The sequence below is a fragment of the Humulus lupulus genome, chromosome 2, assembly GCF_963169125.1.
Source record: "Humulus lupulus chromosome 2, drHumLupu1.1, whole genome shotgun sequence".
Taxonomy (NCBI): domain Eukaryota; kingdom Viridiplantae; phylum Streptophyta; class Magnoliopsida; order Rosales; family Cannabaceae; genus Humulus; species Humulus lupulus.
In genome coordinates, this window is record NC_084794.1 from 161,715,467 (window position 1) to 161,742,469 (window position 27,003).

The following is a 27,003-nucleotide window of genomic DNA, read 5'->3' on the forward strand; positions in this document are numbered from 1 at the left end:
GCTGGGAAAAGCCCCAGAATTTCTGGGTTCATAGGGTCGCACCGAGACCCTGTTCTTGGGGCACTGCAACCCACTTAAGACCAGGCCTGGGGTTTTCGATTTTTGCCTAGGCTAGCCGTGACCCTGCAGGGCTGAGTCGCGGCTCGTATTCCCCAAAATAGAGCCCAAGCTCTCTAACTTGTAGCGTGCCACGACCCTAGGGGCTGGGCCACAACTCAAATTAAGGGAAACGACTAAAACATATTTTTAAGTTTGAGAACCCAAACTTAAGGGATTGGGAGTGATTCTACTACCCGGTTTAGTAGAATTCGAGGTCCCAGAGGCTAGTATATTATTCTGAAGCCTTTTAAGTGATTTAGATTGTGAAGGCTATTTATTATTACGTTATGACTAGGTTTTACTGCTAAGGCTTAGGTTTAGGGGATTGTGCTTGAGATTGCACTATACGGTCAGCTCGAGACTCAGGTAAGAAAACTGTCTGTGCCCGTAGAGCTATCTGTGCTTATATTGTGTCAAGTTTTATGTGTAATTGTGTGTAACTATTACGTCATATGTATGTTTGTGCCGGGAACAGCGAAGGCTGGGAACAGCAAAGTTTGGGGACGGAAAAGGCTTGGATTGAAATTAAGCATGTTGAATGCAGGCCGCTAGAGTGAGACCCTCTAAGGGTTCTGTACTGAACCTCTAGGGTAGTAGGGTGTTACAGTAACAATGCATCAAGGTTATCTAGCCAAGTCACTCACAATGTCCATAGATTATCACTATGGTAAGGCAAATTCCAACACCGATGCTCACCCATACATTCGCAAGCCAAGGTAGCATGTGTGGCCAAAAGCCAACACCAAGCTGACGTGCCAATGCCTCTCGTCATGCTCCATTTGATACCATCCAAATGTCATGGTCCAAGGACTCCCATGCATCGATGGTCCCATGGTCCCATCCTAAAGGAACCATGCCTTTACTCATGTTGGCAAGCCCTACTAGTCCTCCCAACTAGTAGTAGCTCCCTTGATGCACATGCGCCAGAGGGGTGGTGGAGAGCTGACACTTGGTGCTCCCCCTACAAAGAGCCTTGCGAGCTTTTAGCCTTCTACCAGGAACATATATGATTTTTACTTCAAAGATATATTTGGCTCTTAGCTTGCCAATTCTCTGAATCTCCCAAATTCGATCACACCATTGCCTTCATTGACCCTTCAATATGGAACTACCAAGTCCTGTCCATTTCCGGGCAATATTGAAGATATTTACGAAAATGCCAATGTCGTACAAACTAGGGATCAACATGCTCACCAACCTGCACCCTCGCCTGCGCATCTGAACGAGCACTAACCTAGCTTGTAACATGCCTTCAAGGCTGACATGTTACACATAGCACCTCCGGAAGTTCATCGGGCCAAGCTCCTTTCGCTTCTTTTAAGTGCTTCTTTAGAGTATCTTTGAGGGTTTTGTTGACGACCTCCACTTGTCCATTTGCCTAGGGGTGTGCCACTACTGAGAAGCTCTACAAAAATCCATGTCGAACACAAAAGTTTGTGAAGTGTTCGCTATTGAATTGAGGTCCATTGTTGGACACGATTTTGTATGACGACCCATAACGACAAATGATATTCTTCACAAAAAATTCTAGTAATTTCTTGGAAGTGATGGTCGTCAGTGGCTCTTCCTCACACCTCTTAGTGAAATAGTCAACGATGACCACTGCCTACTTGACTCTGCCCCGGCCTTTAGGAAGTTGGCATATCAAGTCAACCTCCCATACTATGAATGGGCATGGGCTTTGCATATGTTTTAGCTCATTTTAAGGGGTTCTCAGGATTTTTGCGAACCTTTGGCACTTATGTCCCTTTCTCACGTACTCTGTAGAGTCCTCGTTCATGGTAGGCCAAAAGTACCCTTATCATAGTATCTTCATGAACCTCTTGCAACAATGTTTGGGCCTCCTTCTTAGTAACACATCTTAGTAGCGGCATTGAATGTCCTATTCGGTATAGGTAATTGTCTTGTATGACATATCAAGGTGCTTGGTAAAGCATCTTTCTTGTTGAGTTATGATTTGATGGGAGGAAATCTTCACTCATATATTTGATGATGGGGTCATCCATGTCTCCCTCATCAATTAGCATCAAGTTATCGTGTTCGCGATCGAGGGCATCGCCAACGATGCGATTACCGGTGACGTGGTCACCGATAGCGAGACTGCCATAGGCTTGGTTGCCAACTGTACGGTTTCCAATGGCGTGCTCGACAACGGTGTTAGGAAACAGTTTCCTAATACGCATCGGAAAGGTGGTGGGGTTGGCCTAGTGTACAACAAAAATTTTGTAACATATTTAAACTCCCTTTAAATATGTGGATCCATTAATATACATACATTAATCATAAGCAAGATAAGAATAGAAATCATACCTCTTGAAGCCTATCAAGTGTCCTTGCTATCTTTTCGTAATAAGAACGATCTTCCTTCTCCAAGCTGCTCCTTAACACTCACACCAAGATCTTCCAAAGCGTTTTCTACACCTCAAGAAGTGTGTGGGCACTTAGAGAATAAATGATAGTTTATTCGTGATTCTGCTTGATGTACTCAACACATGAGATCAAGAGAATAGGCCTGAGAATTGGTTCTTTATTTTTTAGGGAGAGAAAACTATCGTTCTATTTTTCACAGAGCGAATAGACTGAGTTGTCTTGGTTGGTTATCTCAGTTCTTTGAATATTTTCTGATTAGTCATACTTAAAAGAAAATATTCAAATTTTAAAAAATAAATCTGTAACCAACTTACAATTTAATTTTTAATTAATTAATTATTTTATTAATAAAAATATCCAAAAACTAATTTTTTGAAGCATCCATTAATTAATTAATTAATTAAATAAAAATAAAAATCCTATCCCTGAAAAATGGCAGTACACGCCATTGTGTGTGCACGTGTACCACCCATATTCTTAGGGATGTTGGTTTTTTTTAATTTTTATTTAATTATTTATTCAAACTACTTTGTCAGATAAGATCTAACAACCTGATAACTAATTCAAATTTGAACTCAAATTTAAATTAAATATCTTTTAACTAATTATCAAATATAATTAATTATTTGAATAAATATTAATCTTTTAAATTCAAATCCAATTTGAACTTATCAGATTACTATCTCTCACTTAAACAAAGATATTTAATTAATTATACTAATTAATTAAATCCAATATTTTTGAAAATAAATATTTAATTTATTATAATTTCAAAAATTATAATTAATTAATTATTTAATTAAATTTCAAAATTAATTTAATTATTTAATATAGTTTTGAAAATTATACAATAATTAAATATTAATTAATTTTGTTAACTATAACTAATTTGTAATTAATTAATTAATCACTATTATCATATAATTGCATATTTGGCACGCAGAACAAATTTCTTCTTAAATGTCTTTAAACTTTTTTTCCCTTCATATCAACTCTTACCTTGAATAGTGTTGATAGAGTCACTATGGGAACCTATGGACCTATAATTCTAAGTTCCAATAAATTTGAGATTATTAATTAAACTCTTTAATTAAATAATATTAATTTATTAATCTCATGATTATTCCACTATAAATATGAGATTGCACTCTTGTAATTATAGACATTTCATTTACTGAGTACTTTATAATTATAAAGTGTCCATTGATATAATAATTGCATACAAATTGACCATCTAATAATGGTTCATAATTAGTCGGAAATAAAATTAACGTTTTACCCTTTTAATTATCTCTTGTTTCCTTAAGTACTATTGACTTTAATAGTGAAGGTTAATTCATAACTAAATTATGAATTTGAGCTCAATAACATTTCAGTCCCAAAAGTCAACCATTAAGAGAACTATTATTCAATCTCTTGCGAGAAGACATAGATTCCACATCTGTATACTATGTCCCCAGCCATCTACATTAATGAGTTCCCAAAACAAAAGTTTCTAGTCTGATCATTCTGACAGACCCTAATGAGTGAATCAAATAACTCATATAACATAAACATGAGTTCATAGTAACTTCAGGATTAAGATCTATTTGTATATGATCATCAGTTGATATATTTAATTAATATTTCGAAATAGTATTTAACTAAGTATTAATAAACATATCTGGTCCAGTTCTATATATTCTCTAATATATAAAGCACCTCCACTAAAGTGTCCTACCACACTAGTGATCCGGATCTAGATCACATGTATTCATAATACTAGTGGACCGTACTTGCAGTAATTAATCTAAAGATTCCATAACTTTATTTTACTGCGAACTATTCAAGTTCATCTCTCTTAAACACAATCCTCTCGTACCAATACGTGTTTGAGATTACATATATGAACTTAGGATTTTTTATGATATTTACATAATATTATCACAGAATAATATATTCCATAAAATATATGCATAAAAAATTCAATTCATTTATTTATTTCATAAAACAATGTTGACTACATATGCTTTCAGGGCACAATTCCCAACAAACGGTGTCGTCCGTAGTGGGGATGATGCTGGGGACTGCCAGGAACTCGATTGGAACAACATTGAGGGTCTTCGCATCTCTTGCACTCACTAACTACGCTAATGCATTGACATTGGAGTTTTTTTCTCTAGGGTCATGTTCGATTGTGTAGCAATCGAACTGGGCAAGCATATCTTTGACTTTGTTGGGGTAGGTAGTCATGCGGAGTTCGCATGCCTAGTATTCGCCAAGGATTTGGTTGATCACCAATTGTGAGTCACTTCGGATTGTTAGGTACTTATCTTTAAATTCCTTCGCCAAAGGCAATCTTGCTAGTAGCGTCTCATAACCAGCTTCATTATTTGTTGCAGCAAAACTGAACCTTAACGCACAATTGATAAGGTGGCCTTCTGGGGTTACTAAGATTAGGCATGCCCTGGTATTGTGTTCTTCAGAGATGTCGTCCATGTAGACTTGGAAAAGATCTTCTCGTGGTCGCCGGTCGCCATCCATAGCCTCCGGTCGCTGATTGCATTCGACTATGAAATCGGTGAGGGCCTGTCCTAACTCAATGGCTCATTTCAACAGGAAACCACAGGCATTTGGCCGCTTGTTGGTGGGGTTGGTCCATCAACACCTTGATCAGATGAGCTTGGAAGTACGGGCGCAACTTTCGAGATGCTAGCACCAAACAATAGGCAAGCTTCTCCAACTGAGGCTGTTGTACTTTACCCTCCTCTTGAAGTAGTGATGTGCTCAATGCGTGGTAGGATGTGACTAAATATAAGTATAAGTCCTCGCCGTTGACGGGTTTGGACAGGATAGGAGGCTATGCCAGATGTTGTTTTATCACTTGAAAGGCCTGCTCACATTCTTCCTTCCATTCAAATTTCTTGCTTCCCCTAAGGAGATTGAAGAACAGAATGCACTTATCGGTTGACTTTAAAATGAAACGGCTCAGAGCAGCAACCCTCCTGGTTAGGCTTTGTACATCCTTCACTCGTTTAGGAGACTCCATATCAATGAGGGCCTTGATCTTGTCGGGGTTTACTTCTATTCCTCTAGAATTGACGATGTAACCTAAGAACTTTCCAGAGGTGACCTCGAATGAACACTTCTGCGGGATCAGCTTCATGTTGTACTGACCCAGAATGGCGAAAGCCTTTTCAAGGTTAGCTACATGCCCCCAGCCTTCTTGGAATTTACTAGCATATCGTCGACATAAAGCTCCATATTCCTTCCAATCTGATCCTAACATATTGTTGACTAGTCATTGGTAGGTGGCTCCGACGTTCTATAAGCTGAAGGGCATAACCCTATAGTAATACATGCCTATGTTTGTCATGAATGACGTGTGCTCTTGATCTGAGGGATGAATTGTTATTTGATTGTATCCTGCGTAGGTTTCCATGAATTACAGTAGCTCGTATCCAGAGGTGTCATCAATGAGCTGGTCAATCCGAGGAAGTGGAAAACAATTCTTGGGGCACGCTTTGTGGAGGTGTCTAAAGTCAATAAATACTCTCAAGGTACCATTCAGTTTATGCACAAGCTTCAGATTAGCGACTCGTAGGGGATAGAAGGCCTCTTGGATGAAGCCATTCTCTTCCAACTTCTTTACATATGCTTTCAGTGCTTCATATCTCTCGACATCTAGGGATCGTGGCTTCTAGTGGACTGGGGGAGCCTTCGGGTCTATGTTCAGGATGTGGCTAATGACCGATGAACTAATGCCTACCATGTCGTTGTGAGACAAAGCGAAGACGTCTTGGTTCTTTCATAAGAAATTGATCAAATTGGTCTTCACGTTGCTACTCAAGTTCTTCCTTACCTTCACCTACTGAGTGGGTTCGCCATCCTTCAACTCCATTTCTTCGATCTCTTCGGCCAGTCCAACTGGTCTCTTTTCGTCCCCAAAGCGAGGATCCAACTCGTACCCGCATTAGGACTCACTTCATAAGATGTGTGTACTTGGTTCGCCATCAGTGGCAATGCCATCCCTACGGTTGCCATTGGTAGCAGAGCTAACATTGCGGTCATCGTTGTTGGTGGCGCTACCTCTGTGGTTCTTGTTGGCGATCACACCGGGGGTGGCCTCACCCATCGGGGCCTCGCCTCCCACAACACATATTTTCATGGCCTCGCCCATCGGGACCTGGCCAATGTTGACCTTGCCCATCAGGGCCTCGCCTAGTGAACTTGTCCCCATCATCGTGATGTTCCTCTCGTTGAATAAATCCTTCATTCATTGAACTCCTTGGTCGTCAAAGATCATGTTGGCGTAAGCAGAGCTACCCTTTCTATCTTTGTTGATTGAGGAATTTTAGCATTCACGTGCCTCTCACTGGTTTCCTCTCACACATCCATTACCTTTGCTTGTGGGGAACTTAATGGTGAGGTGCCAGATGTGTCTTGGTCTTCCATGTGTGAGACCTTGCTTGGTCTCTCTACGTCATCTTCTGATGTCATAACTCACGTGCATACCTCTCCCACCACTTGTTATTGTCCCCTACAAGGTGTGGTCCTCTACAAATCATGACAACTGTAGCTATCACATTCGGTGCCACGTCAGCGTAGGCTAGAGACCACTACTGGTTTGGCAGCAACCACTGCCTTTGCCTCCCGTCGCTTCGGCCACTATTCTGATTCTGGCCTTGGCGATGATCGATGAAATGAGCCATATGTCCTCTTATGACCAAAAATTATATTTGTCCTTTAGTTGACGACACTCGTTAGTGTCATGAATATGGTCCTTGTGGTAGCGGCAGTACTTAGTCTGGTCGTGTTTGCTTGGATCCTTCCTTATAAGAATAGGCTTCATGTATGGGTGATAAGAATCGAATTTTTCTATTTTTAATTCATAATTCTTCTATGATTGTGCAATAGATTATTTATTTATATATTTTTTTATTAGTTTATTTTTTGTTTTTAGGATTTTCAAGACATCTGGATGAGAAAGAATGAATTTAGGATGTTTTACAAGCAACAGTTAAGCTTAAAATTACAAGTTTGATACTTCACACTTGATTTTGATAATTTTCCACTAATCTCTTGGAAATATTTCTATAAATAAAAGTTTTATATCTTTTTCTTAAATTTCCACATCTTTTTGAATTGCCCAATTCTGACCTAGATCGAGGAAGTTATGGATAAAATACTGTCAGTGGTTGCAGTTGAAGAAAAACGAAAAAAACTAAAAAAATGCTATTGTCGCGGCCAGCCACATCCCAGGTCGTGGCCACACAAAAAAATCCCAATTGCCGCAGCTAGCAATGTCCCAGGCCACGACCGACACTTGATTTTCTGGAAAATTTAGTTTTAAATTTTAAATTTCAAATGTATTTTCAAGGGGCTATAAAATGGGTTAGGGTTAACTTTTAGAATAAGTTTGGATTACGAATTTTAGGTACTAGAGAAGCAGAGGAGAAGACAAGACATCATCATCTATATTCTTCAATCTATTTTTTTTTATTTCTTCTCAAAACTTCTTTATTGTCATTGAATATTTATGTTTGAGAATATAAATGTTCTTATGGAGTAGTTTTCTTTGTAGTTGAGGGTTATTTCAAAACCCTAGACATGAGATCTTGAATGCTTTGATAAATTTTATTCCTTCTATTCCCTTATATCAAATTGCTTATATTTTTCTACTTGAATGTCATGGATCTAGTAAAATCTTGTTCAGACGATCACTAATTAGGGTTTTGCATTATTCTACTATCATCTTAGGATTGCTATTCACCTAATAGGTTAGGATTCTAAGTAGAGTGATAAATTGTAATTAGGGTATTGTGACAGGTATCTTGATTGTGATGAAACATATAACCTATATTAACTGAATTGCATGCTTAATTCATTTGTTGCCTAGATTAATCATTTCCACAGAGTGTAATGCTTTTTCTAAGTCAAATAGATCGCATGCTTAATGGGTTTATTGCTTGGTAAAAAGGATTAGTTAAGAGAACTTAGCTTTAATTAATTATAATAAGGAAACTGTGATAATTGACTACTTAAGTATTCTTTGCGGGGTTAATAGTTTTTATGTCCGTGTTTTTGTTAAGATGACACGTGGCACTCATTGAGTATTCATGGTCATCGGGAGGTTATTTAGCATGCCCCAGCCCTGGAGAAGGCTTCCTTAGATCCTGCTAGGTATTCTTTAGCCTCTAAGCTGAAGAGTTATAGCATGTCGATTCTTTGCCCCCGGAGAACGATTTGTCCAGCACAGCATGTTGGGACCACCAACAACTTTCTGACATGTGACACGCCCTGCGTGTAGTGGTGTCGTTTCTGTACTCGAGACAAACATCATGTCCCAATGCTCTGCCTGACATGGGAATATGTGCAGCCACTCTCTGACATTGTCAGCGGCATGTCATCGCAAAAAGTGGTGGGCTGATACCTTGTAAATGGGCCCCGTGCGATCTGTATAAGCCTTCCAGTTTGGGACTAAGATTCCATCATCATGAGGGATAATAATTATTAAAGTCCCACTTAATTGTCCTCAACCACTATAAATAGGGGGGACACCCCATTATAAGGGGTTTAACTATTGTGTAATTTGAGCAGCATGTACACTGCCAAAAACCTCCATTGAAACTTGACCTTTCAAGCTTCAAGCATCTCAATACAATAGACTCATGGACTAGGGTTGTTTTATAACCTAAACCATGTAAAAATCCGTGTCATTTTCATTTTCTTGCAAGTTCTCTTTATTTAAAGTTGAAAGTGAAAAAGGCAGTCAACATTTTGGTGTTTCATTGAGAGCTAGAAGGAAGCATTGAAAAGTTCAACAATGGTTACAACAAGAAGAAACACCAACGATGACACTGCTCCTCACTATGTTGCTGAAAGAGGAGAAAATAATCGGCCACCTCCGCCTGCAAACTTGGAGGTTGCCCAAGAAGATTACCCTAAAAACGACGAGTACAATGCTGAGTATGGCGGCGAGTATGGCATCGAGTATGACGACGAGGACGATGGATATTACAATGACAGTGACTACATCCAGTCCATGTACATGGAGGAGACACCAGAGGTGGTGCCTCTTAAAGGCTAGATTGCCTCTCAACAACAAAAGCTTGATACCCAAGATGGGAACATAACTACCCTACAGGGGATGGTTAACGCCATGAGGGCCACTCTGGCAGCCCAAGGGATGCAAGTGGATGCCCACAGAGAAGTACCATCAAGGCAGCCAGCTGGAGTGCCTCCTGTGCACCCAGCTAGGGTGCCGCTTGTGAATCCCGAAGGTGTTCTTCTTGAACACCCCACAGGTAGGGCAGAATACCCACCAACAGGCATGCCACCAGTGCAGCCTGCTGGAGCTAGAACTCCACTTAGGCCACAAGACCGTGGAAAGGGTCAATTTGACGAAGGAGTAGCCCAAGGGAAAAAGAGGGGGCGTCTTGTGTTCGAGCCCATACATGTCCCGAAAAGATATGACAAGAATCCATAGCGCTTTATGCTGAGGCCTCTGCCCTGCTGCTAGTGCCCGAGGAGCTTGAGGAAGGCTGCCTAGGCGCACCTCCACTAATCATGGCCGACAAAGAGGTGAAATTCCACCCGCACCACAATATCTTACACGAAATTTTGCTCGGGGGCGTATAGAAATGTTTCTGCCAACTGAGGACGTGGGATAAGTGTCTCGGTAAGTAATGACTACTAAAATTCAGAGGGACAAACTAAAGTTGGATATCTTGAGAATGGCAATCACCACCAGATGCAAATCGATTTGTAAGATAATCTTAATGCCAGCAGAGGTAAGGTCGTTCACACTAGTTATCCTGAAGAAAGGCATCAACCAGACCTCCGAGAAGGTCTTAATGCTTGTAGGAAGGAGCACCCAATGCAAAGTACCAACCAAATCCCAGATCCCTTTTGATCCAAGCTAGAAAGCCTGAAAAGGATTATGCTTAGGATGACCTGAAGGCAAGGCATGACTCAGATTCTAAGGACGAAGACGAGGAGCTATGCGCCCCTCGCATTGTCGAAGCCCAATTACAAGCAAAGAGGTGAAATTCCACCCACACCACAATACCCTACACGAAAATTTTCTTGGGGGGCATATAGAAACATTTCTGCCCACCGAGGATGTGGGATAAGTGTCTCGGTAAGTAATGACTACTACGATTCAGAGGGACAAACTAAAGTGGGATATCTCGAGAATGGAAATCACCACCAGATGCAAATTTATTTGCAAGATAATCTTAATGCTTGCAGAGGTAAGGTCATTCACACTGGTTATCCCGAAGAGCTGCATCAACCAGACCTCCGAGAAGGTCTTAATGCTTGTAGGTAGGAGCACTCGACGCAAAGTACCAACCAAATCCCAGATCCCTTTCGATCCAAGCTAGAAAGCCTGAAAAGGCTTATGCTTAGGGTGGCTTAAAGACAAGGCCATGACTAAGATTCTAAGGACGAAGATGAGGAGCCATGTGCCCCCCACATCGTGGAAGCCCAATTACCACGAGGATTTAAAATGCCTGCCATCGTGTATGGCAACACGGATCCCATTGACCATCTCTCAAAGTTGAACTGCTTGGTGTTGGTCCATCGCGTCTCTGAGGATGCCAAGTGCCACGTTTTCCCATTAACTTTGATGGGACCAACCGAAGAGTGGTTCAAGAGGCATAAGCTCAGGTCCATCCATTCCTGGCACTAAGTTTCCTCATCTTTCCGAAGGTAGTTCATAGCTGCTCAGAAGGTAAGCTTCGATGTCAATGCGTTAACCAATATAAAGCAAGAGTTGCTCGAAACCCTTAAGGCGTACATCAAACGTTTCAAAGAAGAAGCAACGAGAACCAAACAGGTTGACGATGGCCAACAATTGATAGCTCTACAAGTCGATATTTGAGCTGGTTCTCCTCTATGGGATGACCTCCAATAGAGGGGATGCCATAGGCTTGATGATTTCATTCGTCGGGCCCAGGAGTATATCAACTAGGAGGATACCCAGATCGTGCATTCTGAGGGCCAGTCTCTTTCCTAGCTTCGATGGTCTCTAACTCTATGGTCCCAGGAAATTCCTATTCGCCTTACGTTCCTCCATCAACGAGCCTTATTGGCCCCCAACAATTTGCTCCATTCACTGGCATTAGTGCCATGTCCACACTGGCTTTAGCATTGCATCGACGGGATATGGAGCAACTCCTACATGATACAGTGCATTCTAGCCTGCATTCACTACTGGGATGACTGCTCCAGCCCAGTCCACCGTGCCTTGTGAAGTTCCGAGTGGTAGCAGGTGTGGAGGAAAACCAAAAGGAATGAAGCCCAAGAGAATGGGGACACTTTCCGAGGAGAAGTGCACTCCTCAGTATTCCGAGTACACATACTTAGTTGATACTTGAGAGAATATATTTCTGGCCATGGAGTAGCAGGTTCATTTTCGAAGGCCCCAACTGATTTAGAGAGATCGGGAAAGAAGAGACTCGACAAACTTATGTCGTTACCACAATGACGTGGGGCACCACACTAACGAGTGTCGGCCAGCTTAAGGATGAGACAAAAAATCTTATTGAGTTAGGACACCTTCACCAGTACGCAAGGGCCGGACCTCGTACAACACAAGCTCCCTTAGCGATACCTCTACAACAAGTGGTACCCCTTCAGGCTGTAGTCTTGACACCATGTGTCCAACAACAACAAGTTTCCCAAGGACTGCCCCTATTAACAGATGCATGGGGACCATCTGGGGGGCACATTTATAGGGTCACAAAATCATCACATGTGGGAGCTGAACCATGATGACGAGTGTTAGCACTATCCCAATTGCCCGCACAAATGCCACATATGACGGACCAAGTCATCTCTTTCTTGGAGGATGACGCTCAAAGAGTGCACTTCCCCAACCACGATCCCTTGATCATAGAGATCTAGATTTCTAGCAAGATGGTTGCTCAGTTCTTGGTGGATAACAAAAGCTTAGTGAATATCATGTTCAGGTCAGCCTTCGAGAAGAATGGGTTGAAAACTAGAGACTTGTCCCCGTGTACCTCCACATTATATGGGTTCTCGGAGGAAGGACTCATTCCAATGGGGCAGATTAAGTTGCCTGTTACCCTTAAAGAAGTCCCTTGCCAAGCTTTCAATACTGCACATTTGTAGTGGTAGACTGCTCACCCGCCTACAACGCCATCCTAGGGCACCGACCTTGGTGGAGTTCGAAGCCATCACATCAATACACCATTTGTGCATGAAGTTTCCTACTTAGGCGGGGAAAGGAATCGTACACAAAGACCAGAAAGAAGCTCGCTAGTGTTACAACGGGTCACTCAAACACCTTGTCCAGGCAGTTCGATAGTAGTCAGGGTTCGATGAGTTGGCTCCATGGGTTCAAGAGGATAGAGCCATAGAGCCTATGGAAGAAGCCAAAGAGGTTATTCTTGACACCTTAAACCCCAATAGAAAGACAAAGGTGGGAAACAATTTGGGGACAGGAGGCTAAGAAACCCTGGTAATTTTCTTATAGAAAATTTGGACGACATTTCTTGGACACATTCTGACACGACATGCATTGATCCAAACATCATGTGCCATGCCTTAAACATAGATCTGAGTGTTTCTCTGATTCAACAAAACCGGAGAATGCACGGAATGACCCGAGCAGAGGCACTAAAAGCAAAAGTAGATAAACTTCTTTCCAATGGGTTCATTCGGGAAGCCCAATACCCGTAGTGGTTATCGAACCAATTCTAGTACCCAAACCTAACAACAACTGGAGAACCTACATAGACTTCTCAGACTTGAACAAAGCATGTCCAAAAGATTGTTTTCCCTTACCAAAGATTGACCAAATGGTTGATGCTACGTCTGGGTATGAGCTCTTAACCTTTATGGACGCTTACTCAGGGTATAATCAGATCTTCATGCATGTCGCAGACCTAGAACATACCAATTTTTGCACCGATAAGGGGGTGTATTGTTACAAGGTTATGCCCTTTGGGTTAAAAAGTTCTGGTGCCACCTACCAATGACTGGTGAATCACATGTTAGAAAAGTCAAGAACAGCTCCCGACCACGTGAAAGATTTAGCGGAGGTTTTTTTGGTCCTTCGTCGATTTTCAATGAAGTTGAATCCCCAGAAGTGTACATTTGGTGTTGCCTTGGGTAAGTTCTTGGGATTTATTGTTAGCTTCTGAGGAATTGAAGCCATTGCCGAGAAGATAAAGGCTTTACTAGAAATGCCTCCTCCCAAGAAAAACAAGGATGAACAAAGTTTAACTAATCAGATAGTCGCTCAGAGTTGATTTATGTCCAAGGCAATTGATAAATGCATTCCATTTTTTTAATACCCTCCGAGGAGGTCACAAGTTCGAATGGACGAAGGAATGGAAAATTTTCTTCCAATAGCTGAAGACGCATATGGCGAATCCTCCCATTTTGTCCAAACCCATTTATGAAGAACCTTTGTTTCTCCATATGGCAGTGTCAGAAGGGGCCATTAGTCTAGCTTTAGTGCAAGAAGAAGGATGTGTCCAGCATACTGTTTATTATATAAGCATGAGTCTCCTAGGTGTGAAGTCTAGATACCTGTTGATGGAGAAGTTGACATTTTGCCTACTGATGGCTTCTCGGAAGCTAAGACTGTATTTCCAGGAGCACCTAATCAGGGTACAATCATTCGTTGAGGCACGTCCACCAGAATCCTGAATCCTTCAAAAGACTCCTTAAATGGGCGGTTGAGCTGAGCCAATTTGATATAACTTACTAGCTTAGAATGAACATAAAAGGCCAAGTAAAGGAAGAATTTATCACCTAGTGCACGGGAGCAAAAGAGAGTGTCGGAGAAACCCTTGCTGTCAGGCCCACCTAGAAACTTTATGTTGATGGCTCCTCCAATGAGAATGACGTAGGAGTCGAACTTATTTTGGTATCCCCGGAGGGCCATCATGTCCACAACGCCTTAAGGTTTGGCTTCGATGCCTCAAACAATGAGCAGAATATGAAGCACTTATTGCCGGGTTCAGAGTAGCCTTAGAACTCAAGGCAGAAGGTCTCGAGATCTTTAGTGACTCCTAACTAGTGGTAAACTAGGTGCTCAAGGAGTATCAGGCCCAAGGAAAAAAAATGGTCGCATACCTGGCGAAATCTCAAGAAATGTTGAACAACTTTAAGTTTACCATCCGAAAAATCCCTAGAGAGCAGAATTCCAACGCAGACGCTCTGGCCAAGCTTACTACCACTAAAGATGTTGAAATGATCAACGTGGTCTCGATCGATTACTTGTCAACTCCAAGCATCTCGGGGCCTGAAGAGTTAGAGGTCGTACAGCAACAAAATGGTTGGATGGAACAAATAATCAAATATCTTGTTTCTGGAGATCTATCGGCAGAGAAGAGAGCAGCTCAAAAGTTGTTGTATCAGGCTCCACGATATATAATCATGGACAACAAGTTGTACAGACGAGGATATTATTTACCCCTACTACGCTGTGAGTCCCATCAGGAAGCAAGCCTTATTCTTTGAGATGTGCATGAGGGCTTCTGCGGGGACCACGCTGTGGGGCAAAGCCTCGCCAAGAAGATTCTTAGACAAGGCTACTTTTGGCCTACAATGAATAAGGATTCTATGGACTATGTTAAAAGGTGCGATAAGTGCCAACGTTATGCCAACATGCCCCGATCTCCTCCAAATGAGCTTACACAGATGAGAAGTCCTTCGCCGTTTGTTGTCTGGGGGATTGACTGTATAGGGTCCTTGCCCACCGGAAAGGGAGGAGTGAAATTATCTATCGTCGCGGTCGACTAATTTACGAAGTGGTTCTAGGCCAAGCCTCTTGCTACCATAACTTCCCAGAAGGGGCTAGACTTTGTCATAAAAAACATAGTTTTTCATTACAAACTCTCGAGAAAAATAGTGTCCGACAATGACCTTCAATTCAACAGCAAACTGTGTACCAATTTCTGTCAAAGGCATAGGGTAATGAGGATCTCCTCCTCTGTGGCCCATCCACATGGAAACAGACAAGTGGAGGTGGTCAACAAGATGCTTAAGGCCACTTTAAAGAAGAGGTTAGAACAAGCGAAGGGCACCTGGCCTGAAGAACTGCCTAAGGCATTGTGGAGTTATCGCACCCCAACCAGGACTTCTACCGACCATTCTCTTTTCTCCATGGCCTATGGGTATGAGGCCATGCTACTAGTTGAAGCAGCTATCTCCACGCACTGACGAGATACATACAACCAAACCACCAATCATGAACTACTACAAGAGTCCCTAGACATTGTGGAGGAGCTTCAAGAAGCTTCGCACCTTCGTGTAGCATCCTACGAGTAAAATGTGGCTGGATACTTCAATTCCAAAGTAAAAGATAGGAAGTTTGGTGCCAGAGACTTGTTACAAAGGGTCTTCTTAGCAACCCAAGATCCTATTGCTTGGGTATTGGGCCCAAACTTGGAAGGTTCGTATCAAATCGAGAAGTTCGTATGTTTAGGAACATACAAGTTAGCTCGACTAAGTGGGGAGTGAGTGCCCCATGCTTGGAATGGCTAGCATCTTCATCAGTACTACCAATAATATAAGCAATGTAGTAGTCTAAATTTTGTAATCATTCTTGTAACGCCATGGATACCCCAAGACTGTTACGGTGAACGTTGAACCGTTTTAACTCGCTAACCGAGTTCTTAGGTCAAAAACATGCTTCTAGGTGTTATTAATAGGTTAAGGTGGAAAACCAATCAAAAGGAAATGATATATTTTATTTAAAACATGAAAATGTTCATGGGCCCGTAAAAAACATTTACAAGTTATTTACAACCCAAAATGGTCATTACAGATTAAATTTACAACCCGCCGACCTAAGCGGCAAAAATAGGGTAAACCCCCTAGTTCCTCTGAGAACTCCTTGGCCATGGTGGTCAAGCGGCCTCATATGTACACAACACCACTTAAGCTCTCCACTCAAGGCTGGGTGAGCTTTTCTTTCCCTTTACCTGCACCACATAACACTCATGAGCCAAAGCCCAGCAAGAAAACATAATAATGCAAGCATATAATATCAAATGATGATCATGATAATCATACAGAGCTTATAGCTCTGAACAGATGAGTGAATATCACTTTGTGTTTATAATATCCATGAAGGAGCTTATAGCTCTTAATCAAATAAGTGGTTTTAACACTTGAGGTTCTGGTAAACCATAATGAGTAACTGACAAGCCAGTCACTAGCTTAAACAAATGAGTGACTGCTGGGTAAGTCACACGGGGTTCAGCACCCACAGCCATGTGACTAAATAGTCACTGTGGCTCTAAGTAACTAGCATTTGGCTAGACAAGCGCTTATAGTATTCATCGAACTTGGGGTCAGTCCGGCATTAACGCTCTTCTGAGTCATTTAATGCAGATGTCGATTAGATCTAATCTTTGTTGGCTTGCATTGAACACACTAAGGCCATTCCTGACTTATGAGTCAGCACTGTGTGACCAGTTCCCAGTACCACTGCCGAACTTGACTAATGAGTCACAGCTTCCTAGTTGATACTAACACCTTTGCCAATTCTGACTATTCAGTCAGTACCATGCACAAGTGAGCAATATTTGCTAAGCATTCAATAATCAATCCATGTCCACATTTAAACATTCAACATGCCTCATGAATAACCATGCATGTCACATATGGGGTGCAATTTTCTTACCTCTTGTTCGAGCGGAAATAAAAAAAGAACGACCCTTGAGAACGATCAGTCTTTTAGTCCCTTAGCGGTCACCTAGTCATAACCAAATATGGGATTCCATTAATAAAATGGATAATAAAAAGTTCTCGAACCAAGATCTAGCCTCCGGGATGTCGAATCCTATTAAACCGGGTAGTAGGAATGATCCCGAGGCCTAAGATTTGAGTTCCCATGAAAAAAACACATTTTTGGCCAAAAAAAACTCTTAAGGGCCGCGGCCCTACTACCACCATGTCGTGGCTCGCCTCCCAAACAGAGGCACTAGCCTCAAGCTCCTGCATCCAATGCTGCGGCATTGCCTCTCAAGCGCCACGACATTGCCTCCTAGCACCCAAAAACCCCTGTTTTCTCCCATTAAAACCTCGCGATTCTCCTTGAAAACCAGCTTTCAAACCACTCCCAAACTTCACCCAAACATCCAATTTAACCCCTAAACTTCATCTACATCATACCCTCATCAAAACCCAAGCATCCAAACTCAAAAGCTCCCATTGATTCCAACTATCCATATCAAAATCCATAGGTTGAAAACTATAAGAAAAATAGAGAAATTCTTGAAATTCATGGATAAAATCTTACCTCAAACTGGTTTTGAATCCCTTTCAATGAATGAATCAAGTTCCTAAGCTTAAACCTTTAGTTTCCTAGCTTAATTCCTCAATTTGGCTTCAAAAATTCCAAAGAAGAAAAGAGAGAAAATGATGAACGTGAGGAAGAAGATGAAGCTCTATTTTGTTATGTTCTTTCTACAGGTTTCTACAGCCAATAAAGTCATATATATCCATGCCAAATGACCTTAATGCCCCTAGGTCATTTAAAAGCTTCTAAAGTCTCCCCAAGGGTAAAATCGTCATCTTCCACCTATTTCGTTAATCATAATTAACGCTCTCCAATTCCTTCTATTCTCGATATTCTCAAATACCAATAATTCAAATCTTGTTAGCCTTTTATTCCCAGTAACGCTCTAATCATCAAAACACCCCGAGACTCACCCCGAGCCTCGAACTCAAATCTGTTATGACCAAACCGATAATTTATATTCAAAGATCGTCTCATGCCGAATAGCTCGAACAAATCCACATTATGATGTGGCCTCAACAATATATCATCGACATGCATACAAATATACAACTATGCCCTCAACAGGTCAAATTACCAAAATGCCCTTATAATCAAATGTGGACCCACATGCATGCATTTAACATCATATTATAATATAATTCACATAAACATGCATATAATCATTTAATGGGCATAATAAAACAATTATGGCCCTCCCAGCCTACTAATCTAGCCATTAAAGCGCATTAGGGATTTTGGGGCATTACAACTATCCCCTCCTTACAGAAATTTCGTCCTCGAAATTTACCTGAACAGCTCGGGATACTGACTCTGCATATCTGACTCCAACTCTCAGGTCGCTTCCTCGACCTTCCTGTTCCTCCACAATACCTAAACCAAATGTATCGTCTTATTTCTGAGGACCTTGTCCTTTCTGTCAAGTATCTGGACTAGCTGTTCCTCAAAGGAAAGATCTTCCTCCAGCTCGAGATCTTCGTAGCTCAAAACATGAGTCACATCAGATACACACCTCTGAAGAGCTGAAACATGAAACACATTATCCACGGCTGACAACGCCGGTGGCAAGGCCAACCTGTAAGCCACCTGACCAATCCTCTCCAGGATCTTAAATGGACCTACAAATCTAGGGCTCAGCTTGCCCTTCTTCCCAAACCTTCTCACCCCTTTCCATGGTGAGACTCTAAGGAAGACATGGTCTCCCACTTGGAACTTCACGTTCCTATGCTTGGGATTTGCGTAGCTCTTCTATCTACTCTGAGAAACGAGCATCCGAGCTCTAATTTTCTCAATGGCCTCACTGGTCCTCTGAACTGCCTTAGGACCCAAGTATCTCCTTTCACCTGTCTCATCCCAATGAATGGGAGATCTGCACTTCCTACCATACAACATCTCATAAGGTGCAACCCCAATGGTAGACTGATAACTGTTATATCAAAGGTAGATACTTACTCCAAGATCCACCAAAGTCCAGCACACATGCCCGCAACATGTCTTCCAATATCTAGATCATCCTCTCAGATTGCTCATTTGTGTGAGGATGATAAGCACTACTGAACTTCAATTGTGTCCCCATGGCCTTCTGTAAACTCCCCCAGAACTTGGAAGTAAAAGTAGGGTCCCAATCTGACACGATCGACCTAGGTGCTCCATGGAGGCGCACGATCTCTCTCACATAGAGATCTACATACTGATCAACTATATAAGTAGTCCTCACTGGCAAGAAGTGAGCTGACTTGGTGTAGCGATCCACTATCACCCAGATAGAATCATGCTGACCAACGGTCCTGGGTAAGCCCGCCACGAAATCCATCGTGTTGTCCTCCCACTTCCACTCTGGGATATCCAGAGGCTGCAATAACCCTGCCGGCCTCTGATGCTCAGCCTTGACCTATTGACATGTCAAGCCCTTAGCCACATACTCCATTACATCCCTCTTCATCCCCGGCCACCAATACAACGATCTTACATCCTGATACATCTTCGTGGTGCCTGGATGCAAAGAGTAAGGTGTAGTATGAGATTCATCCAGAATCTCTCGCCTCAAAGCAGTGTCTAACGGAACACATATCCACCCATTGTATCTCAACAAGCCAAAATCAGACATTGTATAATCTCTGGATGCTCCAGCCAAAACATCCTCTCTGATCTTGATCAGCTGTGGATCACTCAACTGGCCCTCCTTGATTCTCTCTAATAGTGTAGACTGTAGCGTAATATTAACTAACTGGCCCACTAGAAACTCTATACCAGCTCTGGTCATATCATCTGCCAACTCTCTGGCTATCAGCCTCTCACCATAAATCTGTCCTGGACCCTTCAAGCTTAAAGAATCAGCTACCACGTTGGCCTTTCTTGGATGATACAAAATCTCACAATCATAATCTTTTACTAACTCTAGCCAATGCCTTTGTCTCATATTCAGGTCTTTCTGAGTGAAGAAGTATTTTAGGATCTTGTGGTCTGTATAGATCTCACACTTCTCCCCATAAATATAATGCCTCCATATCTTTAAAACAAAGACCACAACCGCCAACTCTAAATTATGAGTGGGATATCTCTTTTCATACTCCTTCAGCTGACGAGAAGCATAAGCAATTACCTTCTCTGACTGCATCAGAACACAATCCAAACCCTGATGAAAATCATCACAATGAATCACAAACTTCTCTTGATCTGTTGGAAGACTTAGAATTGGGGCTATAATCAATCTCTGCTTCAGTTCCTGGAAGCTGTTCTCACACTTATCTGACCACACAAATTTCTGACTCTTGCGTGTCAGCTCAGTCAATGCAGTAGCAATCTTTGAGAACCCTTCCACGAAATGCCTATAATAGCCTGCCACTCCAAGGAAACTTCTAACCTCAGAAGCATTCTTTGGCCTTGGCCAATCTTTGACCGCTTCAATCTTTGCTGGATCTACCTTAATCCCCTCCTTACTGACAATGTGCCAAAGAAAGGATACCTGAGATAACCATAACTCACATTTCTTAAACTTTGAAAACAGTCTATGTTCCCTCAATCACTGTAGAACCAACCTCAGATGCTGCTTATGCTCTTACTCAGACTGAGAATATACCAGAATATCATCGATGAAGACGATCACAAACTGGTCTAGATAATCTTTGAACACTTTGTTCATCAGATCCATAAAGGCAGCAGGGGCATTAGTCAATCCAAAAGACATAACTAAGAACTCATAATGCCCATACCTGTTACGAAAAGCAATCTTCAATATATCTCCCTCCTTGACTCTCAACCGATGATAGCCAGAACGAAGGTCTATCTTTGAGAATACCTTCTTACCTTGCAACTGATCGAACAGATCATCTATCCTTGGAAAAGGATACTTGTTCTTAATTGTCAACTTATTCAGTTCTCTGTAATCAATACAAATCCTCAGAGAACCATCCTTCTTCTTTACAAACAGAGCTGGTGCACCCCAAGGTGAGAAACTAGGTTTGATAAAACCCAAATCTAACAGTTCTTGCAACTGTACCTTCAATTCTTTCAACTCAGCTGGGGCCATTCTGTACGGTGCTCTAGACACTGGTTCCGTCCCTGGTGCCAGTTCTATAACGAACTAAATTTCTCTGTGCGGTGGAAACCCTGACAAATCTTCTGGAAACACATCCAAGAATTCACAAACAAGTCTGGTATTTTCTGGTCTCACTGGCACGACCTGAGTGGTATCAACCACACTGGCTAAGAATCCAATGCAACCTCCTTACAATAAATCTCTAGCCCTCAATACAGAAATCATAGGTATGTGAGGTCCATGCACAGTAGCAACAAACACAAAAGGATCCTCACCTTCAGGCTCAAAGGTGACCATCTTCCTTCTGCAATCAATGGTTGCCCCATACTTTGGTAACCAATCCATACCCAATATCATGTCGAAGTCAGTCATAACCAACTCTATCAAATCCACTGATAACTCTCTGCCCTTTACTGTCACTGGCAAAGATCTAACCCATCTCCTGGATACCACTAACTCTCCAGTGGGTAACAAAGTTCCAAACCCCACAGCATAAAAATCACAGGGTCTACACAGTCTATCAATAATACTACTAGCAACAAAAGAATGTGTAGCACCGGAATCAATCAAAACATTATAAGGGGTTCCAGCACTAAGAAGCTGACCTGTAACTACTGAGGGAGAAGCCTTAGCTTCTGCTTGTGTCAATGCGAACACTCGAGCTGGGGCCGAGCTGTTCGCTTTCCTGGGTTCTACTTTTCTTGCCTTATGGCTGTAACGACCCAAATTCGCTAATAAGGCTTAAGGGCCTTGATTAGTGTGCCTGGGTTCTATTAAGATGCATGATTATGATTTAAAGCATGTTATACGATTATTTGAATATTTGAGATGCATGAATATGTGTATTAGTATGCATGTAGGCCCTGATTAGGTTAGAGGGGCATAATCGTAATTTTGGCCACTATGGGCATAACCGCTTTGATATATGTGATAATTGTCGAGACCACATTATTATGTGGACTAATCTCTGATTTGTGACTCAAGACGATCCTAGTGAGCAAAGTAGCGAAAAAGTCATGGCGGGGATTTATACCCGGCTCGGGGTGAGCTTAGGGGTATAAATGGGAATTTAGTGAATATACTGGAGTTTATCTTGACATTGAGGAATGTTATTGGTGATTAATTAGGTATCGAGAGTTAAGCGGGAAATATTAGAGACACTCGAGGAGTTAGCGGGAATTGGGGTAAACTGACTAGAATGCCCTTAAGTGGATTAAAGGGTTAGGAATAAAGGGGAGGGCATTAGGGTCATTTGGCTTTCTAAGGATGGAATTAAAAAGACGTTATGTTAGTGGGAAGTATAGAGAAGTGTAGAAGTCTGAAAGAGAGAAAGGAAGAAAAAGGAAGGAAAAAGAAAGGGAGAAAAACAGAGAGAGTCTTCTAGGTCGGTTTATATTTCCTTCATCTGTTTCTTGAGGATTTCTGGAGTAAAGCTCAGAGGAGAGCTGGGATAAACTAAGCATCAAGGATTCTAAGCTAAGTTTGGGGAATTGGCAGAGGTTTAGCAAGGATTCATCAACACTTGAGGTAAGACTTTAGAGTTCTTCAGTTTCTGTTTCTGGTTTTTGAGCTATGGTGTTTAAGTTGAATTGGATGGAAACTTTAGGGAATTTAGGCCTAAGACTGAGGAGGAGCAAGCCAAGGAAGTCTAGAGGCAACTTGTGGTCGAAATCCCATTAAAGGTATAAAATTCTAAGCTCTAACTTTGATGTTCAACTGTTTTCTGCTGAGTTTCATTGTCTAGAAGTGGCTATGGTGAGTTTTGAGTTTGGGGATGCATGTGCTTGAGTTCTAGGTATTTGGGGTGCTTGGGATGAGTGGAGTTTGTTCATAAGGTTGTTTTTGAGGGTGGGAAAGATTTGGAAGAGTTTTGGTTGAGGTTGGTTCGAGGAAATCGCAGAAAGAAGAAACTGATGCTGGTCTGTCTGTGACTGGCACTACAGCGCTAGCCTTTGGGCGCTGTAGCGCTAGGCCTTGAGTGCTGAGGGAATTTTGCTTCTGTTTGTAGCGCTGTAGCACCCTCCCATGAGCGCTGTAGCGCTACCCTGTCTTCTGAAGAGGATTTTAGGGTTGTTTGCAAGGACTTTTGACCTAGGGTTTGGGGTTTGGTTCCACCACCTTGCTTGGTGGAACTAGGACTTCCCGGGGGCTTGGGATTGGCCCCGAGGCTAGGTTTTGGACTTGAGGATTGATGATGACTTTGTCCATGGTTGTGTTTAGGTGAGCGCTAGGGCTCGAGGGGGATCGTGCTCAAGGAGTCGAGGGATCAAAGCTAGTGAATTGAAAGGTAAGAAAACTGCACCTGGTTATATGTTTGTGATGGGACTAAGTGCTCCCGATACTTGTATCATGTCAATGATGGTATTATGCCATGGGACATGTAAAAGCAGCCTAAGAGTGCCGTACATAATATTTGCGCACAGGGCGCGACTTGGCCACTGGTAGCCGAGGACAGCTTAACATTCACTGAGCTCGGTTTAAGCGGGTCGAAGTCAGTGGGATAACGGAGGGAGCAGGCTGAGAGCGCTAGCCCTAGTTATCATTTGTACAGTGATATATGATATGAGTTGATATGTTTAGCATGTTGAATACTTGATTATACTGAATGATTATATGGTTGAGATTATGTGATGTAGTATGAGATATTGACTTGTCTGTTGATTGCTTATGCTCTGTTGTTGTGTTTTCTTACTGGGCCTTGGCTCACAGGTGCTACGTGGTGCAGGTAAAGGCAAGGGCAAGTTGGACCAATCCTGAGGTGGAGAGCTACGGGGTTAAATGTACATAGCTAGCTGTTCGATCGCCAAGGTTGAGGAGTGGGTCAGGACAGGGATTGCCTAACTGTTTGTTTTGCCTTAGTGTGGCTTGTTATTGTATCTGAACCTTATAACTTTTGTAAATGATCCTTAAACTTATATTTTTGGGATCCCATGTAAATAGATAGTGATTCTTAATGAAAATGTGGCTTTCGAGACCGAAACATTTTTAACCCTAGTTCCTTTACAGTTTCGATGACACGCTTTCAATTAAATGGCTTGATTAGCAAGTCTGGCACTTTATAAACACACAGTGTAACGGTCTTGGATATCCAGGGCATTACAACTTGGTATCAGAGCGTCCTAGGTTTATGGGTCTTGAAGACTGGCTGGATATGTACATTCGCCGCGAGAGACAAGCTCAACTCAGGGTTTGGTAATTGTGTATACATGATTATGTGCTTAAATGATTTGAGTGAGATATGATTGTCGATATCTGTTTGGTGAATATGGAGCATGAGATACTGATAGGGCCTGGCCTTGACTATTGCATGATGCTATTGAGGCGTGCTTATTAGCACTGCTGTGCATGTGAATGAATATTTGGATAAATTGCTATACTTTGATTGCTTGTGAATGATTGGAGTCCCAATGATGGATTATGAAAGGATTATTACCCTGTCATCATAGCCTAATTGCCGAGTCGTTGACTGCAGATTGACTTGAATAGTTATGCGTTCAAGAAAATCCACACTACTAGCCGGCAGGTCTGGGGATAGAGATGATGATCGGGGCCCGACCCCTCCGCCAGTCCCTGAGAACTAGCAGCAGTTAATGGCTGACATGCAGGCCCAGCTTCAGAGCCAAGATGAACAGATTCGAATTCTGCAGCAGGCTCCATCTGGGAGTGTTTCCCCTGTTGTGCCACCGGCAATGGTACCTGTGGTACAGCCAGTTGATGTTGGGAGCAAGTGGGAACCGTTGTATGAGCGGTTCAGAAAGAAACAACCCTCGATCTTTGAGGGTGGACCAGATCCACTGAAGGCTGAGCAGTGGATGACTATGATCACTACTATACTTGATTTTATGAGAGTGGAAGGACATGACAGGGTGGCCTGTGCCACTTATATGCTGAGGGAGGATGCCCGAATCTGGTGGGAGATGACATCACAGACCAGGGATGTTCCTGCATTGACTTGGGAAGGGTTTAAGGACCTGTTTAATCAGAAGTATTATAACGTTGCCATCAGGGCAGCAAAAGTGAATGAGTTCGTGGGGCTGGTTTAGGGCAGTATGACAGTTACACAATATGCCTTGAAGTTTGATAGACTCGTGAAGTTCGCACCAGATCTTGTGCCTACTGATGCAGCTAGGCAGGACAGATTTACCAGAGGGCTGAATGATAGCCCGGGATGTGAGAATTACCACAGTTCCTGGAGGGACTACTTATGCCTAGGCTGTGGAGAAGGCTCTTAATGCAGAGGAAGCGGAGAATAAGATATGGAGCGAGAGTGCCGTGAGAAGGGAGGGTCGCAGGGCGGTGCCTCCATATTCTAGTTCTGGTAGGGGCGGAGGCCCCAGTGACTTGAAAAGAAAGACTCCTGATGCTTCGATCGCTCCTGGTCCTGATAGGAGAGGTCGGGGTACTCAGGGTGGCCGTCAGGGAGGCGGTGATTCGTGGAGGACTTATCCAGAGTGCACGAGGTGCAAGAGACGCCATCCGGGCGAGTGTCGGGCTAAGGCCTGCTATGTGTGCGGGGTGGTGGGACACCTCAGGAAGGATTGCCCGACTGTGAAGAAGGGAGAGACAGGAAAGGTGGACAGCTTGACTCTAGCTCGAGTGTTCACCCTGACGCAGGCGGAGGCCGAGGCTAGTCCCTCGGTAGTGACATGTCAGCTTTCTAGTGCTGGCATTCCTTTTACTGTGTTGATTGATTCTGGTGCTACACATTCATTTGTATCTGATAAGGTGATTGATAGACTGTGTAGACCTAGTGAGTATAGTGCTTCAGGGTTTGGGACTATATTGCCTACAGGAGAACTGGTAGTATCTTGGAGGTGGATTAGAGCACTGCCAGTGATTGTTGATGGTAGGGAGTTATCAGTAGACTTGATTGAGTTGAGTATGGAGGACTTTGATATGATTTTAGGTATGGATTGGCTGGTTAGATATGGAGCTACCATCGACTGTAGGAAAAAGATGGTAACTTTTGAGCCAAAGGGCGAAGATCCCTTCGTTTTTGTGGGAGCGGTACATGGACCCCGCGTACCCAGGATATTTACATTGAGAGCCAGAGACTTGTTACAGGGTGGTTGTATAGGTTTTCTGGCTAGTGTGGTGGATACCACCAAAGTTTCACCAGTAGGACCGGAGGAGACCAGGTTGGTTTGCGAGTTTTTGGATGTGTTTCCTGAGGATTTGCCTGGGTTGCCGCCGCGTAGAGAGATTCAATTTGTTATTGGGTTGGCACCAGGGACAGAGCCAGTGTCGAGGGCACCATATAGAATGGCACCGGCAGAACTGAAAGAACTAAAGATACAACTGCAGGAGCTTTTGGATTTGGGGTTCAACAGACCTAGCTACTCGCCATGGGGTGCTCCAGTTTTGTTTGTTAAGAAGAAGGACGAGACTTTCAGGATGTGTATTGACTATCGAGAATTGAACAAGTTAACTATCAAGAATAAGTACCCCCTACCAAGGATTGATGACTTGTTCGATCAGCTGTAGGGTAAGACGGTGTTCTCAAAGATTGATCTTCGATCTGGTTATCACCAGCTGAGGATCAAAGATGAGGACATACCTAAGACGGCCTTCCGAACACGGTATGGGCACTATGAATTCTTAGTCATGTCTTTTGGTTTGACCAATGCCCCAGCAGCCTTTATGGATCTAATGAACAGGGTGTTCAAGGACTTCCTAGATTAGTTTGTTATTGTCTTCATCGACGACATCTTGATGTATTCCAGTTCAG